The sequence below is a fragment of the Thunnus maccoyii genome, chromosome 10 (genome assembly GCF_910596095.1).
Source record: "Thunnus maccoyii chromosome 10, fThuMac1.1, whole genome shotgun sequence".
Taxonomy (NCBI): Eukaryota; Metazoa; Chordata; class Actinopteri; order Scombriformes; family Scombridae; genus Thunnus; species Thunnus maccoyii.
Genome location: NC_056542.1, coordinates 17,594,675 through 17,613,354, shown reverse-complemented (window position 1 = coordinate 17,613,354; position 18,680 = coordinate 17,594,675).

Here is an 18,680-nt window from a genome sequence, read left to right as displayed (position 1 = left end):
ATTGATAGGAATGAAATATTCTGTAATCTAAATGTAAATGGAAGTGAAATTTACCGGTGGGTTCTATGTAATTACCAGTGCCACAATTTATTAGAGTTGTGTTTGTGTAAGGTGGAGAGCAAGAACAAGAGAATATGAGAGACAGAGAGAGAGAGAGCGATGGAGAGAGAAAAATAAAGAGAACAAATGAGAGAGTGTGGAGAGGCTATCAGAATGACAGAGTAAGAGAAAGGATGATTTATATTTAGTTATGGTTTCATGGTTGAGGAGGGTAGGTGCAGGCTCACTGTGAAGGAAGAGGGAATAGGAAATAAGAAGCTGGTCATATCTGGTCAGAGGGGTCCAGTGAGATAGAATTTCGAAGAATAGAAGTAGAATAATATCATCCTAGGCTATGATGCTGTTCAGCATAAAGCAGAGAGGAGAAACTTTGGGACAAGGGCCAGACTTGGGCCTGTTAGAGCTGACAACCTGGCTTTCAATGTGGACTTGATCTCCAGGACAGTGGTCAATTAGTCACTCTCTGGTAAAGTGTTCTGATATGTCTTTGATATATGGACAGTGTATGAGTTGTGCTATGTCCTGAAATGAACCCTACTGGCCCCCGCAGTTAAAGTGAAATGGTGTCAGAAGCAGATGCACAGAAAAAGATAGGGATCATTGAGGTTTGCTGCTGTGCTAACACTATTAATGAGACTAAAACTCTCACTCATACATATGCAGAGAAAGTTACAAGCTCCTGTGCTTGTGCACATGTCTCCTTTAGTTTCTTTGTGTGTGTTTGTATCTGTATTTGCATGTCTTTGCCGAAACTCTCTCTGCCACATTTTGGTGGGGTTGAGATTCAAGATGTTGTTTTAATGCACTTTGACAGCAATTCATTTCACACATCTTTCTCTCTTCCTCCTCCCTCTTTTACCCTCTCTCCCTTCTGTACCCTTCTCCCCTTCTTTGGCTTACTCCCTGGAGGTTAATCAGCAGGGCCGTGCAGAGACCTTTAGAGGGGCAGATGCTCAAAGTTAAACAGGGGCACATGGAACAACATTTTAAAACAGCATACACCAATGTAATTTACAGCATAACCTGTTGAATTATAGCAACTCATATTCAAAAGAATGTAAAATGGAATCTTACAACAAACCACATAATACTATATCATAGTCTCCCACTCGATGAACTTAGAGGGAGACTATGATTTGCTCTGTATTGTGTGTGTCTGTGTGGGTTCTGGCACCTATTAAACACATCACACAGCCAAAGGCAACATTCTCTGCAGGCTGGATGAGGCACACTGAGAGCTGCGAACCATAATGGCCACAGTACAGATCATAAACTGTGAGGACCAAGTGCAGAAGCCGATTCTCATTTTTTTGCCCGTGTGTTTTTTGCCATGCTCTACAGGCTTGGAGGAGAGGTTAGAAAGGCCTGGTTACAAGAGGGCCAGGTGTTGCTGATTGGAGACTCACAGCTGTTAACCTCTGGTCTTTGTTGCTGCTGCCTTCTGTTTGATTTTGTGTATACTACAAAGTATTAAAGATACATTTTTGTTGTAAACCTAAAATCTGGAATAAAGCCATTTTGAGTTCAACTTTAACTTCATTTTTGGACATTCCACATTTCCTTTTCTTTTTATTTTTTGCTGCTCAAAGCCAGTCAGTATTAATCTACAGAAGCATTCTCTGTCAGTCACCACAAGAAGGGGCAAAAAGTTGCTACAATGTTGGTTAAAATCTGCCCTTTTTGGAGTACAAAACTTCATGGATTCGTTGATTGGTAGCAGAGAAAAACAAAGGACTCAGGACAGCCATCTTGAACAAAGAACGAAGGAGAGTGTTATGTAAGAAAAAGTCTTGCTATTGCTACTCAACAAGTGACTTTGCTGCCTATATAGATATGGACATGTGCAACTAAACTTTATGGATTAATGGATTAATGAAATGAACATGAAATGCTTTGATACAAAGATGGGCAATTGCACGCGAATGAACTGAGATACCCTTGTGAGCTTAAACACTTTACAATTAAATGAACTTGGAATACTGCAGATCCTACAAAATGGCTACTAAAATGCCTATTGAGTCTGCCTCCTTTGATTTAGAAAATGCAATGAACAAAGGCAGTATGATGGAGGAAAAAACTGAAATGCGCAAAACCCGAAAAAAGGAATCGAGTCAACTTACTCGGCCCATGAATATCCTCAAATAACTGCTTCAGTTGCAGAACAATGCCTTCTAGGGCTGAAAAGGAAATTCAAAAGAAATAAACATTTTAAGAAGGGGTACACTGATTTTGCAACTGATGTAACTGAGAAGGGATATGCTGAAGTAGTACCATTAGAGCAGCTAGAAAAGACAAATGGCAGATATATTCCACACCATGGAGTGTATCACCCCAAGCAAACCTTAAGAGTAGTCTTCGATTACAGTGCATCCTACCAAGGAGTGTCACTCAACTCTGGGCTGCTACAAGGCACTGATTTGACAGTGTAGTCAGAGTGCTTCTAAGATTCACGAACAGGAACCAGTGGCTGTAATGGCAGATATTCACTCAATGTTCCACCAAGTGAGGGTGTCAGCAAAGGACATAGACTTCTGTGATGGCCTAATGGTGATGTTAATCAAAGTCCAGTTGAACACTGTATGCTTGTTCACCTATTTGGAGCAGCATCTTCACCCAGCTGCACAAGCTTTGCATTGAAAAGAACAGCAGAGGACAACAAAGCTCACTTTCACCCAGAGGTAATAGACCCCATTAAGAACAGCTTCTCTGTTGATGATTGTATAAAGTCCATGCGCTCAGAACAGGATGCTCTACAACTGGTTAAAGACCTGTCAACTGCCTGTTACATCAGAGGATTTCACCTCACAAAATGGGTGAGTAATAGCCACATTTTGCTCTCTGTTATTCCTAGGGAAGACAAAGCCAAAGAAGTAAAAATGTTGGATCTGGATATGAACGAACTGCCCATGGAAAGGGCATTGGGACTATAGTAGACTGTTGAGAATAATACATTCATGTTCAAGATCACAGTGAAATAAAGACCACTCATTGAAAGAGGAACGTTGTCTGTGGTAAGCTCAGTGTACGATCCACTTGGATTTTTAGTCCCAGTCACTCTTCCCATGAAGACTATGCTCCAAGTGTTGTGCAAACAGAAGTATGGGTGGGATGAGAAAATTCCACAAGCAACATCTCAAAAATGGACATCCAGTCTGGAGAAGCTGACTGATTTCAGTGTGCCCCACTGCATCAAGCCAGAAGACTTTGGAGAACCAACAAGTGTACAGTTGCATCACTTTTCAGACTCCAGTGAGTGCAGATATGGCACTGTGAGCTCCCTGCAGATGAAGAACAGTAGAGGTGAAGTTTAATTTATGATGGGAAAAGGAAGAGTGGCTCCCTTGAAGCAGATCTCAGTCCCCAGCATGGAGCTCACAGCTGCATATGGACAAAATGCTGAAGTCAGAGCTACATCTGGAACTGGAGGATTCAGTCTTTTGGACGTCAGCCAGTGCTACACACACCTTTGTTGCCAATTGCATAGCTGTGATCTGACAGAACACCAGTGTGTCACAATGGAGATTTGTAGACACAAAGTCAAACCCAGCTGATGAAGCGTCCAGAGGATTATGTGCCAAGAAAATTGTTGAATCCAAGCAATGGATACAATGTTTTTCAAGAAACTCACAAATGAATGGCCGGCTAACCCCATTCATTTCCCGTTCAACCTGGCGGATGACCAAGAGGTCAAAAGAAAAGTTGTCACATATCAAACCAATGTCCTAGACAAACAAAACCCAACAGACCAGCTGCTGTCACACTTCTCAGACTGGCTGAGACTCAAGAAGGCAGTGGCATGATACTTGAAGTTCAGAGATGCTCTGAAGATACTTGCAAGAAAAAGAAAAAGAGATGGAACTCAGTGAAATCGGTGTGAACACACATTCCCAAAGCAAAGAAGTTTCTTCAAAATTCAAGTATTCAAATCCACATTGAGTGGTCATAACATCACTGTAGATGACATGGAAAAGGCTGAGAAAGTCATCATTGGAATTAGCCAGAGTCAAACATTTTCTGAAGAATTAGTAAAGTTGCAAATGGCGCTATCATGTGTGCAAAGAACAAGCTGCATATTCAAGTGTTGGAAGATGGTGTATTAAGAGTTGTGTTGAGGTGAATGGCTCAACTGTGCAGCCATGCCTGAGCAGGTAAAATGTCCCATCATCCTGCCCAAAAGTCTCCCAATCTCTTCTCTGATACCACGTCAGGCCACAGTGGAAGAAATCACATCCTTTGTGAGCTTTGCAAGAAGTATTGGATCACAAGTACAGACTCGGTAGCAAGATAGGTGATCACCAAGTGTATTGTGTGCAGACATTTAGCAGGAAAGACAAGAGAAGAAGCAGAAAATGGCAGATCTGCCCAAGAACAACTAATGCCTGATCTTCCACCGTTCATGAATGTAGGGATGGATTACTCTGGACCGATCAAAACAAAGAGTCAGAAGCCTTGTCAAATGGTATGGAGTGATCTTTACTTGTATGGACAGCAGAGCAATGCATCTAGCGATGGCATAGTCCTTAGATACACACTATTGCATTCCTGCCATTAGGAGGTTCATATGTCAAAAAGGTCACATATCTGACATCCGCTCAGACAATGGCACCAATCTGGTTGGTGCAAAAAAAAGAACTGTGAAGCCCTAATGAGTCTAAACCAGGACAAACTCAGAAATTCCTTGCTTAAAGATTGTATCAAGTGGTCTTTCAATCCTCCAGCAGCGTCACACCATGTTGGAGTGTGGGAGAGACTCATCAGAATGGTGAGAAAAGTTATCTTATCAATTTTACACCAGTAAGTGCTTGACTACGAAGGCCTATCTACCATCCTGTGTGAGGTAGAGGCAATTGTCAACAGTTGGCCCTTCACCACCATGTCAGCTGACCCACAAGATCTGGAGGCACTGACACTCAACCATATCCTGATCTTAAGATCTAAACCCATTCTGCCACTAGGGCTCTTTCAAAAGTCTGATATGTACCTCAAGTGCTGATGAAAACAAGCTCAATACATGGCTGACTTATTTTGGAAGAGGTGGACCCAAGAATATTTGTGCAAAATATTAATGCAAAAGTGACAAAAATGGACAAGTAAGAAGAGAAACGTTCAAACAGGTGATGTTGTCATAATTGTTGACTCAACTGCATTCCAAGGGTCATGGATTCTGGGTAGAGTAATGGAAACCATGCCAGATGTAAAAGGCCTAGTTCGCTCAGTGAAGATCAAGACCAAGACCAGTGTTCTTGAACGACCCATTACAAAGGTCTGTCTGCTGCTTGAAGACTCCTGTGACCAATAGTACATTTTTAGTCAAATATTTTTACAGTTTTTTGTTGATACATGATATGAATAATATGATAGAAAGAATTTTTGATGTAAATCATCGCTCCATCCATTATTTTTTAGTAAAAGTAGAAACCGATTCTCTTTTTTTTGCCAGTGTTTTTTGCCAGCCTCTACAGGCTTGGAAGGGAGGTGATAAAGACCTGGTCAAAAGAGGGCCAGGTGTTGTTGATTGGAGACTCACAGCTTTCAAGGGTTCTCTTTGATACTATAAACAATATCGTCTCTCCAACTGCTCTACAAGTGCCTGTCTTCTCTAACACTGATTGCAATAATCTTCTTAAATGTTTTGTGGACAAAGTCAGTGAATCAGAACAAATATTTCCCATCATCAAACCAACACGCCACTCGTGTTTCCAGCTCCACAATTCTGAACTCCTTTTCTCCTGTTTCCTTAGAGGGCATTACTAAATTGTTGCACAAAATTAAACCTTCATCTGGCCCCTTTGACATTCTTCCCTCATCCTTGTTTTTAAATGTTTTTAATTCAATTGGCTCTGCTATTGTAGCCTTGATCAGTCTCTTCCTTTCAACCGGCTCTGTCTCTAGCCAGTTGAAACATGCTATAGTTCAGCTTTTGCTGAAAATAACACATTTAGACCCCACCTTCCCAATGAATAACAAGCCTATATCTACTCTGCCTCTTATGTCCAAACTGCTGGAAAAAGTTGTAGCCGAGCAGCTTGTAACTGTTTTAGATAAACATAGCCTGTGATTGACTTCGATCAGGTTTTCGTAAACTGTTTTACTGTTTTGCTGTGATTTTAACTTGCCAGCTCTGCACTGTTTTTTGTCAATGCGACTTTTTAATATTGCCCTTGATAATGTGTTTTTCATTAATGTAAGGCACTTTGTGATTTTGTATCTGTGAAAGGTACTATACAAATAAACTTTACTTACTTTTAATGTTTGGTTGCCGCTGCCCTCTGTTTGATTTCATATATACTACAAAGTATTAAAGATACATTTATCTTATTTTTTGTAAAACCGGAATCTGGAATAAAGCCATTTTTATGGAGTCAGAACAGCAACAGTGAGATATTGGCATCAAAAATAAAATTTGGCGTAGAAAACAAAACCTGAACTGAAAAAGGAAACATTGGCATTGAAACACTTGTATTGGAAAAAGTTATATTGGCACAGAAACTAGTATTGGCACTGAAAAAGTTCCACTGAAAAAATAAAACAGGCATTAAAAAATTACAATCTTACCATCTTATTTTCTTATTTATTTTGATATTTTTTGCTACACTTTTTGCAAGACAACAGTAAGACTTCTCCTTGGGCGAGACTTGGTTAGACACAATAACAGACCGGATCAAAGGTAAAGAAAAAAGTTTTACTCCTCTGTATGGTCCTCTCCATAATGTTGTCAGACACTTATAATAACGATCTAGTATGTCAGCGGCAGACACAAACACTTTTATTACAGTAATTGTGGACAAACAACACATGGTGGGACTACATAAGCAGTCAAGCTATCCAAACTCTCACTCTCAAGCTACCTTAACATTACTGTAAAGTAAAGCTGCAACACCAGATAAACTAGACAGTTAAAACAACATTAATGTCAATTTAAAAAACTTAAGCTCAACTAAAGAGTTTTTGCTAGCTACTTACTTTGCTGTCTTTTGTCAAACAGATTATTATTTGATGCCGCACATATCAGTTAATGTCATATATCATCCTCTGAACTGATTTATTCATCTGTCTCCTTTCTGCCAGCTAGCTTCAGCATGGAGGGTTAATTTGTTTTAACACCTGCGTAGAATGAGTGGACTGTGGTTTGTTGGTCGCTCCTTGTTAACAGTAACGGCTGTCTCTGTGTCTCATACGAGGATACATTATTCAAACGGAAAAGAAAATGAGTGCTCCTAGAAGCTACAACACAAAGTGCGGTAGTAAGCCAGTCTGAGCTACTAACAGCTGTAAAGTGACTGAAAGTCCGCATAAAGCTAAACATAAAATATGCCTTGACAAAAGGACACTTTGGACATCAAGGGGCAAAGGAGCAGGTGCTTGGGCACCCTCAGCCCCCTTCTCTGCACATGCCTGCTAATCAGCATATATTGTGCTGCAGATGAAAGTAATGGACCTTCAATTTAGCACCAATACATGAATACACTCTGTCCTCAAAGGCCTCAAGTGTGTATGTGTATGAGTGTATCTGTGCTTACAATTGTTTATCACTTTCCTGGTCTGTATTGTTCACTTGCGTCCTTCTGTGTATTTGTATTTGTGTGTGTATGCAACTGCATTAGCGCCATTAACTTTTACCGCCTCCATCAACCCCATGCTTGTTTGGCATTGTGAAGTCTTATTCAAAATGTTATTCACTGGATCAAAAGATACCGCTGCGTCTGGGTGCCAGAAAGCATATAAATATGTTTTTCTTGTTTGTGACAGTAGAAAGTTGGAAAGCCAGTTAGCTCATTTATTAGAATATCAGTGGTGCTGTGTAAATAATAGATAAGGTCTGTTGATGGGGTCTCTGGTTAGTCCCAGAGGACAATGGGAAACACTGTGCTCAGCCAAGTTTTGTCAAACACAGTACACTCAAGAGTCCTCTCATCTACAGTTATTGTACTTCAAAGCAATGACAGTTAAGATTAAATATGGTGCTAGAGACAGCAGAGGCCCCAACACCCTACACTAATAATCATGGAGAGGAGGAGAGGAGAGGAGGGAAGAGAAGAGGAGAGAAGAGAAGAGGAGGTAGAAGGGTAGAGAGCTATCATAGCGGTCCAAGCTCATTTGGAGAAGCCCTTATCTGGCCTGGCTCTGTGCCCTTCTGCACTTGGCAGCCAGCCATGCTGAGCAGCGCCTAGCAGGGTCAGAGGAAGTGAGGTCATGTGAATCATGGAAGCAGTTAAAGATCCACTTGGCAGCGAATGGCAAATTCACCACTGAAGGTCAGACATACATCACCTAACAGAGAGAGATAGGCATGTAGCTGGGGCAGAAACAGATAGAGAGTAGGGGAGATGGGGGAGACAGGGGTCTGAGATAAACATCTTCCATCTTTCACTCTATTGTTCTTTTTAAACAGAGGGAGAAGTGAGAGAGAGACAGCGAGCGGATATAGGGCCCGTCTTTGCTTGCAGTAACATATAGCACAGGGAGCTTTATAGTGTTGTTCTTGTGCTTGAAAGCAGAGATATCATGCAGATAAACAGCAGCTGCTCCTCTATTCATTCCGTCCTCTCTTCCATCCAGATACATGCACACAAACACCTTTTAATCTCAACAAAAGGGTCGTATTTCCCAGAGAATTAGAATCCATAACTCGGCCCTGGTGTGTGTCACCCCAGTGGTGAGAGCTTCTGGAGCCACAGGACCAGTACAGTGACCCGTCTCAGCCTGCTTTAATCAAATCAGTCTCTTCAGCTTCCTAATAGGCTGGTTTCCCAACATTCTACTCCACTGGGACTGTCGTTGCTTTTATCTGTTGTGTGGCTGTTTACTGTTTAGGGGTCAGGAAACTGCCTCGCTTTCTGTACAAGAAACCAAAGCCACATCACAGCACATTACATCTAGGCTTGCTGTGATTAATGTGCTGGGGTATCCACTTTTGTGTTTATTCCATGCACAAGTGTGTGTGTGCTCGTGTGTGTGTGTGTGTGTGTGTGTGTGTGTGTGTGTGTGTGTGTGTGTGTGTGTGTGTTTTAATGTGCTTGGCTGGGTCTATCAGCTAGACTTTAATCTAATCTGGTAGCCAGGCCTGCCATGGTGGCCTGTAGTGATTTAGAGCTGACCTCAGCTCTCTAACTCAATACACTCTTTCCCACTCAGCTGCAGCATGCATATGTGTGTGTATAAATGTGTGTGTATAGCCAGCTTGCTTATATGTCAATACAAGCTTATTAACATATAGACAGTGAGGATGGGCTTGCGTGTCATGATGCCACCTTGACTTTGCCCCCTGCACACTAACTGTCTGACCCCACTCATCTGCGCGCACACACACACATGCACACACACTTACACACACATTCCCCACTCTCTTTTTCTCTCCATACCTGTCTCTGTCTTTCTCTATCTTGCTTTTTCTCTTTGACCTTCAGTTTCAGTTTATGGGAGTAACCTCCAATCCTATAAACAGGGCACAGTCTAGCCCACACATACACACACACACACACACACACACACACACACACCCACACACACACACACACACACACACACACACACACACACACACACATACACACACACACACACACACACACACACAAACACACACACAATGGTTATTGGATTTATAACTGGGAGACTCCTATCTTACTGTTCTCTGTGCAAGATGAGAGGTGTTGAAATGAAATTCTCCTGCAGAAAAGCTCTGCTCTTACCTGGGATTTAGAAAAGCTCTAGCAGGGCTCTCTCTCTCTCTCTCTCTCTCTCTCTCTCTCTCTCTCTCTCTCTCTCTCTCTCTCTCTCTCACGCACACACACACACACACACACACACACACACACACACACACACACACTCACACACACACACACACACACACACACACACACACACCCACACCCTAAGGCTAGAGGAGGCAGTACACTGACAGAGAGAGAAAGAGAGTGAAAAATAAGCAGAGTGAACGAATGAGAGAGAGGGATTACAACAGGGTACGCTGGGAATGGGAGCAGGATGACAGGAAGTTGAAGAGCAGCTATGAAGGTACTCAAAAAGACATGGGGATAGCTGAGTTTCAGACAAAATTGATCTATCTATCTCTGAGGCTGAAGAGAGGTGACGAGGGGTGGTCAATGGGTTTAGAGGAAGATAGAGAAAGACCAAAAAACAGCAATAGAGAACTTAATCTGTTCCCATGGTAGAGTTGATGTAGCTGCATTTTTTTCCATCACAACACATAAATAAATTAAATGTCTTAATAGGACAATTTTTCCTCAAAATGACTGAAAAATATAATAAATCTAAATAACAAGACTAAATACCTTAACAATAAAATAGGTAATTTGTTCTTGCCTTCCAAAATGAGCTGATATGGCTATTACAAACATGAGTCAAACTACTTGGTTAAATTAACGAAGCAATCTCACCCCAGGATCCATTTAGTAGCTGTTCTGAATTGTCATTCATATCACATGATCTACATCAGCAGATGGAGTTGGCCCAGTTGTCTAGGTCTTGTAAATATTATAATTTTTACTCTTGCCCATGTTGGCTTAAAAGTTGTGCCTCAAACTTCATTCTGGACCTCGGAAACAGCAGTTTGCAAAATGATCTCACCTCAGGGTCCATTTTGTAGCTGTTCTGGAGTCATATTACATGCTCCACATCAGCTGATGGAGTCTGCCCATGTGGAAGGCAAAGATTGTGGTCATGGTGAAACGAAATATTGGCTGTTGGAAGGAGACAGAATGAAAACCACAGCCAGCAGTGTTAAATCCAGTGACACCCCAAATTCTGCCCTAAGATGTGTTGCAGCATAACAATGTCTCTTGTACGCACGGTTATGGAAGTTGCTGGAAGTTGCTCGAACTCCTCCTATAGAGTCACATTTTTCTTCCCTAGAAAAATATTCTTTGTTTATGTTTGCAACCTATTTTCCTAGTATTGTCATTCAGTTTCTCCATTTTACTAGTGTATTTCTGTCTACTCTGTACATACAACAACATTTATTGCATATCTGTCCATACTGGTTGCTCCTCCTGAGATTTCCTCTTTTTTCCCCATTAAAAGTTTTTTTGAAGGAGGGGCCTTCCTTTTTTTGAATCAAGTGTCTAAGGATGATGACTGCAACCTGACTAAAACAATGTCACACCTTTGCTTCTCAGAGAAAGTCATTATTTGCACCACCACAAGATGTCACTTGTCAGGCAACATTAAATATACTGTATACGGTGGATATAAGCATTTAAGGGCAGTTGAAGTAAACCTCCATCTGAATCTGTCTAAAGTTTAATGTAATGTTTAAACTGGTTGAGAAAGGTTCAGTTCCACTGAATTCTGAATTTTCCAGTTGGACAGTCCAGTTGAAATATCGTTGATATCCTGTACAATAACATGTTTAAATGACGTGAGACATTTTCTGTTCTTTTTTTATTGTGGCAGTATTTCTCACTGTTTTGGTGATGCAAATAAGTCTTATTGAGCCACGGAAAGGTTTTTGCATTGCAAAGGTACAAACACAAGATAGACAGAGACTTAAATGAAACATCTTACAGAAAAACTTCAAAAAACCTCAATAGACCTTCCAGCACTATGACAGCACAGCAGGCAAACCAACAATATAGAAAATCAACCCTGAATAACCCTATAGCAAAATGGTAGTTTTCTGTCTTAAACACACTGGTATTAGTGTAAATGTTAGTTACACAATTTTAGCTTGTGATCAGCTACATCCCAAATGAATCACACATAGTAACAAGCAAACATGTCCAATATCTGTTAGAAAGTCATAGAAATACAAATTATAGTCACCATAATTACACCAGTAATAAATAACTAGAATAATTACTCCCCTGAGGAGTTTGCTTTGGTTATATTGACACCACAATAACACAGTGAACCTCTCTATTCTCAGCCCAAAGCAATTAAATGGCTCCCATGATTGCACCCATAAAATATCTTGTGTCTTCAACAGGTTCTCTTTTCTGTGTTGTTAAGCAGAGTTATTACGTCTGAAAATTATTTTTTGTTGATGGAGCAAGTACAGCAGGAAAAAGAGAGAGAGAGGGGGGAAAAACTGCAATTGGATGAATCTTGTGAATGAAGTCACTATTTTAATTATGTCAGAGTGGGGAGAACAGAGATGAGGTCTCAGTGGCCCTCTTGCTCTCCCATGCTATCGGCCTATCTTTTAATTATCCACCACTCCTGTATGGAAAGCAGAGGGTTAGTGTGGAAAGGCAGAGATAGCAGAAGCTTACATTCCCTCATCAACTGCCTGCCAATAGTGTATGCTGATTTGATGATTGAGACTTTCTCTCTTTCTCATGCACACATACACACTCTCTTTCTTGTATCTAATATAGCAATAGACTTTGTTGTCTTAAAAGAATCTCTTAACTCTTGTCTCTACCATCTCCTCCTATGCCTACCCAATCCCTCTACGATATACTTACTGTAGGACATTGAAATTCATTGTAGAAAGAGAGAATAACATGACTGCTTTGGAAACTTTGACTTTTTTTTCACATGGAGAATGTATAAGTCAGGTGTGAGCATAACAGACCATAACCATGAAGAAGAAGAAAAAAAACACATGAAGAATTCTGGATGCACCTTCAAAATACAATCTACAGACAACTGAATCTCTGTTGCAAGGATATGTTGAAGGAAAGCATTATGAAATGTGTCACCATACCATGAATCACTCTCTATAGCTTCATATTTACCTTGACCCATAAGCCACTGCAGCTTATTCACTGCGCCCCTGTAAAAGAAGGCTTGCCTTGGTAAGGTCTGTTGGAGCAAATCAGCTGAAAGGACCATGCTACTGGATTTACACGTTTCAGCCCGTTTATTACAAATCATATAGACCTACACTTCATATCTCAACTATCTATTGTGCAAACCATGCTGTTGTTTTTTAGATTTTTGGGTGTATTTTTCCTACCATTTTAGGAGTTTTTTTTCTTAAATGAATAAATGTTTTGCATATTTTTTAAAATTTCTTATTATTGTTGGATTTTCTTTGCTTGGTATTGCAAATAAAAGTCGGAACGTCTGCACTACAGTACCACACAATGATAACTTTGGGAATGAATAATGAAGACAGATGGCATGTAATTTGATTAAGTGCAAGTTGGTTTTTAGTAAAATTCACCACTAAAGGTGCTGAAAATGTAGGTGCATTAAGGTGATGATTATTAGTGAATCTTGAGGCTTTATCTTGTAGAAGGATCACTTTGGCATTCAGTATAGTAAAACTGGTCCCTTTCTGGGACAAGATAGGTTGAAGGGGGCCCACGGCATAGGTTAATTTACTTGTGAGAACAAAAATACATTAAAAATCTAAATTTGCACATCATCAAGCCAAGGAGCAAAAGGAAGAGGACGTTATTACAGAGCCATAAAGGTTGGGTCAACAAAACATCAGACTTTGAAGTTGACTGTTTCCCTCTGGTGTCCTTTCAACAGTCAGCATTAGTTTTAACAATGAATGATCATTCTCTGACCTTAACCAGGTAGTTATTATTGTAACTATGACAGCAAAGGTCGCCTATCCTTAACAAAGTACTAATTCTAACCTGAACCATGATGTTCCCCATTTTCACGTTTTTGCTCCTGAACCTAACTACAACTGTGTAAGATCAGAAAATGTTTTTAAATATTTTTGTATCGCCGTTCTGAAGGGCAGTTACTCACGATGCGTTTTGTTGTTTAATTTGGAGGACTTGTTGGAATTTACAGTGAAGTTCAGTGTAAATTGAGTCACAAATCTTTCAAATCATTGCACTCCATTCTTTATTACAAAAACAAACATTTCACAAGTAGATGTCAAAGATATCGGGGTCCTAACATTTGAAATTATTTTCTCTCATTTGGTTATAATGACTTCTTGAACTCCTACAGAGCATGTTTAAAAAGACTTTCTGTTGCATAACTTCTTTTTTTATATATATTTTTGACATTGTGAATATTGTTTTATATTATTAAGGTAGAGGTAAAGTAATGTGTAAGTCCTCTTAGATTTTTTATCTATGCGCATTACTTTATTTACTTTAATTTCTATGTCAGCTGTTTGATTTTTACTTTAATTTTAATATATAAAACTCAACTCAAATGCTTATACACTAGAGGAGTTATCTAATATAATTTTTAATTTCAGTATTTTGTCGTCTCTTTGAAGACTTACAAATGAATTTATGTCTTATTCAGACGGTGGGAAGAACTTGCTGTATGTTTGGCATTTGGCTGTCCTCTAGTGTACATGACAAGAGGCTTTTCAGAAACTCTACAAGGTATTGTGTGTTTGTCTGCACGTAGTTTACCGTAATCTCTAATCTATAATTAATCATTGTCACTGTCCCAGAATCTGGGCTTTTTGTCTCGCAAATGTGAATACCTAGTCTACCATCTCTCTTTCTCTCTTCCCCTTTCTTTCCTGTGGGGAGTGTCTATTTTAGGAACCTGATGTTCTCTGACAGCTTTCACACATTCCTCCGTGGCATTAATGCTGAAAGAGGCATGCACGCAAACACACAATAACACACACATTGTAAGGGAAAGCATACACACCTACATAATGGAATATTGAGTATCTCTAACATTAACATTTACAGACAGACCTCAGGACATGTCAGCTGCACTTGGGTAAATTGGCCTCAGGACAGGCACAACGAAATACAACACAATACAAAATGATCTTCCAAAAGACACAGTGCATTACCAAACACAATACAAAACATTACCATACAATACAAGATGTTTCGGCACAATAGAACTCTGCTCAGTATGAAACATCACCATACATTACAATAAGATACACTGCTTAGTGTGCATTTCCTCATTTAGTATTGAGTGCAGTCAGGCTGTCTCGGTTGGGGGGTCTGTCAGCCATGATGATATGATATCATGTCATAGTTTCTGTCAAAACTTGTCAAGTAAGATTACGGCCAGCTTCAGACATGACATATAAGGAATCACGTCTCGAGGCTTTGTAGAGTGTGTGTACATGTGTGCCTACAGTAGCCTATGTGCAAAAACAATACAGCTGATAAGTCTGAATCACACACACGAACACACACATTTATGCAGTGCCACACACACACACACACACACACACACACACACAAACACACACACACCAAGACTGAGGAGTGAGAATGACACTTAAATGTCAATCTATTGCTCAGGAAGTTAGCGACTAATTACACTCCTCTGCTGACACAAAGACATTCCATTGGCCCTTTCTTTGAATCCCCATGGCTACCTGACAGGATACGTGACCTGGACAAAGCCAGAGGGATTAGAGTTCTCAGTAACACACACATGCGCACGCACACACACACACACACACACACACACACACACACACACACACATTGACAAACACACCCATGGGGAACTACATGTTACAGGACACACAGTCTTAACAAAGTTTGTTGACATGTTAGGCTATATTTTGCCAGTGTTATGCACAGAGAAGCTATCAGGAGCAAAAAGATCTTCAGGTACAGCTTCAGCTATTCTCTGAGTGTTCGTTCTTTTTTCTCAGTTAAATGTCAGGAACTATCTTGTTGCTAGATTAAAACAAGGAAAGAAACATGTAGCATTGTATCAGTAAATTATTTTACTTGTTCTTAAAATAGCTGGTCAAAATAGAGAAAATCTGGACCCTGGAGACTGTGGTTCTGACTGTGTTTGTGCCTGTGTCTGTATACTGTACTGTATGTGTGTGTACTGCTGAATATGAAGGTCATCAGCAAGGGTATGCAGATTAATTATAATTAATTATACATTTTCTCACTTCTGCAAGCCAATCAGAAAAGGCCATGCCTGACTCTTGACAGGTCAGAGTTCATTGCTCTCAGTATGGTCACACAGCAATTAACCTACACATACTGTAAAGGAAAAAAAAAACTGTCTCTCCCTCTTTCTCTCTGTCTTTCTCTCCAACACCCACACCCACACACACCCACACACACACACATACACGCATGCACGCACGCATGCATGCACACACACACACACGCACACATGTAAAACTGCAACTGGCACAAATTTGAACTGCATATGTTCCTCTCCACTCCTTTTCCATCTGTGCCCTTTCAAATGGGGTCAATTGTATCAAATGGAATATTTTAGCAGAATCATTTGCACATTGAAGTAGAGGATAGATTTGGAGAGAATAGTATCTAGTGTAAACTAGTATGTACTGCAACTTTCAACCTTTGTCAGATATGCTCACAAATATATTCCCAGCATCCTATACAGTCTCCCTCGCTGTATGTCTCTCTTGTCCACACACACACACACACACACACACACACACACACACACACACACACACACGTACACATAGTGTATATACACACTTGCACAATGCCTCATCCAGTATGTTTTCACCTGTTCTTGCCGACACCTGCCATTTCAGGTTTGCATGCATTGCATTTTACACGCCGCTTCCGAGCAAGGACGCTGCCTCATGACACACACACACACACACACACACACACACACACGCACATCTATACACATCATTCATTCTTGAATTCTCTAATATGTGATTGCCGCAAGTCATTAATTATTTGCGCTTCTCTCAAAATATATTTTCCTGAACGACAAGGACATTCTATACACAAGCGTGGTCTCTCTGTGTCTCTCACTCTGTCTCTCTCCATCTCACACTCACACACCTACACATATTCATGCACATCACACACACAGCACTTTAACCCAGCTCTGTCAAAAAGATGTTTCTGTATCCAGCCTGACCTACTATAAGTCTGCTTTACAAAGTAGGCCTAGTCATTGTGATTTTGCAAAAGCTGATATCCATGTACATCAAACCGGTTCTTGATTTTTAATTAAAATTTGGCAAGATTATAAATTAATGTACACATTCAATACCTTTCATTCTCAAAACATATTTTTCAATAAACTGTGATGTATGTACTGCAGGTGAAATGCTTCACAATAGAAGAATGTCACATTAGTCAACCACTCCCTCTGTCTCTCTCTTTCTCACACACATGCACACACACACATACACACACAAAGAGGGAGAAAGAGTGAAAACATAGTGTGTTGTGTTCTCTCATGGCAGCTTAGCAGTATATGAATATTAGATATTACACCCAATCATCATTTTTATTTATTCATTTATCTGCTAAATGTCTGTTTCTTATCATTGCTAGCAAGCCATCTGCTATTTGGAAACACAATGTAGAATGAAAGCGTAGGAATGTTGAACACAATAGAATATAATAGAATCACATAGAAGTACGGTTTTACAGACATAGCAGATTAGTGGAGAAGACAATGAATAATTCTCTTTCTCTATTAAAAACCTACATGAGACAGCAGAATGCACGAGAATCTGGTGTGTCTTATCAGCACTGACAGTATGTATGGTTATATTTTCTCCAAGGAAGCAAGAGACACAAAAACGCCGGATGGTTCTGAACGACTTAGAATGTCTTTTTTGCAATTATGGAGAAATTTAAGTAACAAAGCTCTTACATTATCATCACAATACACTTCAATTCAGAGCAAATCCCTGGAAATCATGTTTCTCTCTGAATTACCGCGTCTGTTGGTGACACAGAGATAGAAGGATGGTCAGACATGCAGGCAAACTAACAGAAGGATAAACAGGCATGCAGAGAGACAGTCAGAGATAGACATGCCCTACAAGTAGCCAGTTAAAGAAAATTATTTTCATATTGAACATGTCCCAAGAGCTGTATTTAAATTCTGTGGGGTTTACTCTCTCAGTTTGGTTTGTCTTTAAAGTGGGGTGGCACCACATAACCACTCCAAGATATCAGAAAAAACAGATTTCAGCCATCGGTTTGTCAGAAATCACCACAAAACTGTTTTATGGCTGTAAAGAGAGAGGGACGTATGCGCTTATAGTCAACATTCAATTGACAGTTATTCATATAAAACAAGCCACAGTCTAAACTGATGTTCACATGCATATTACATGTATTCATATCACTTCATGTATTCTTAAAAGCAGAGGTAAACTGCAGAAAATGCAATTCTCAACCTGTTTTCAAGTCTACTTATATGGTATAAGTATTTAATTCAGTTTTGCCACAATCTCTGGCACATTGTGCCTTATGAGGTGTGTTTTATTAAGACTTGATAAACTGTAACAACAGGCTTTATTATATTGATAAAATAAGGCCATATTGATCAAACATTCACTAATGTTTCATATATTGGTAATAGCCATTGAGAAGAACAACTTTTTAGCTCTTTTTAGCTAGCTCTTTAATTCATCATGAAGACATCTACAATAAATAATCTGACAATATGTGGAAAAGAGTTGCAGGGTATCTGGACCAAAATCCATTTATTTACAACTTATTAACACGTACAGACTTCATGAGCTATTGTAAAACCCTTTTATTAATGACCTGTTAATTAAGGAACAGGGTTGTAGCCACTATTAAGGAAACTGAGGTCATGTCCTCTCTGTTCTTTTAAGGTAATTTGGGAATTTCAAGGAGCTTTGGGGAAGTTAATATTCTACAACAACTGAAACTTACAGGTATTTGATATTTTACAGGCTAATTCTAACAATTTTTGGCTTGATAGATCTAAATTTTATTATCTTCAGGCCAACAACAAGGAAA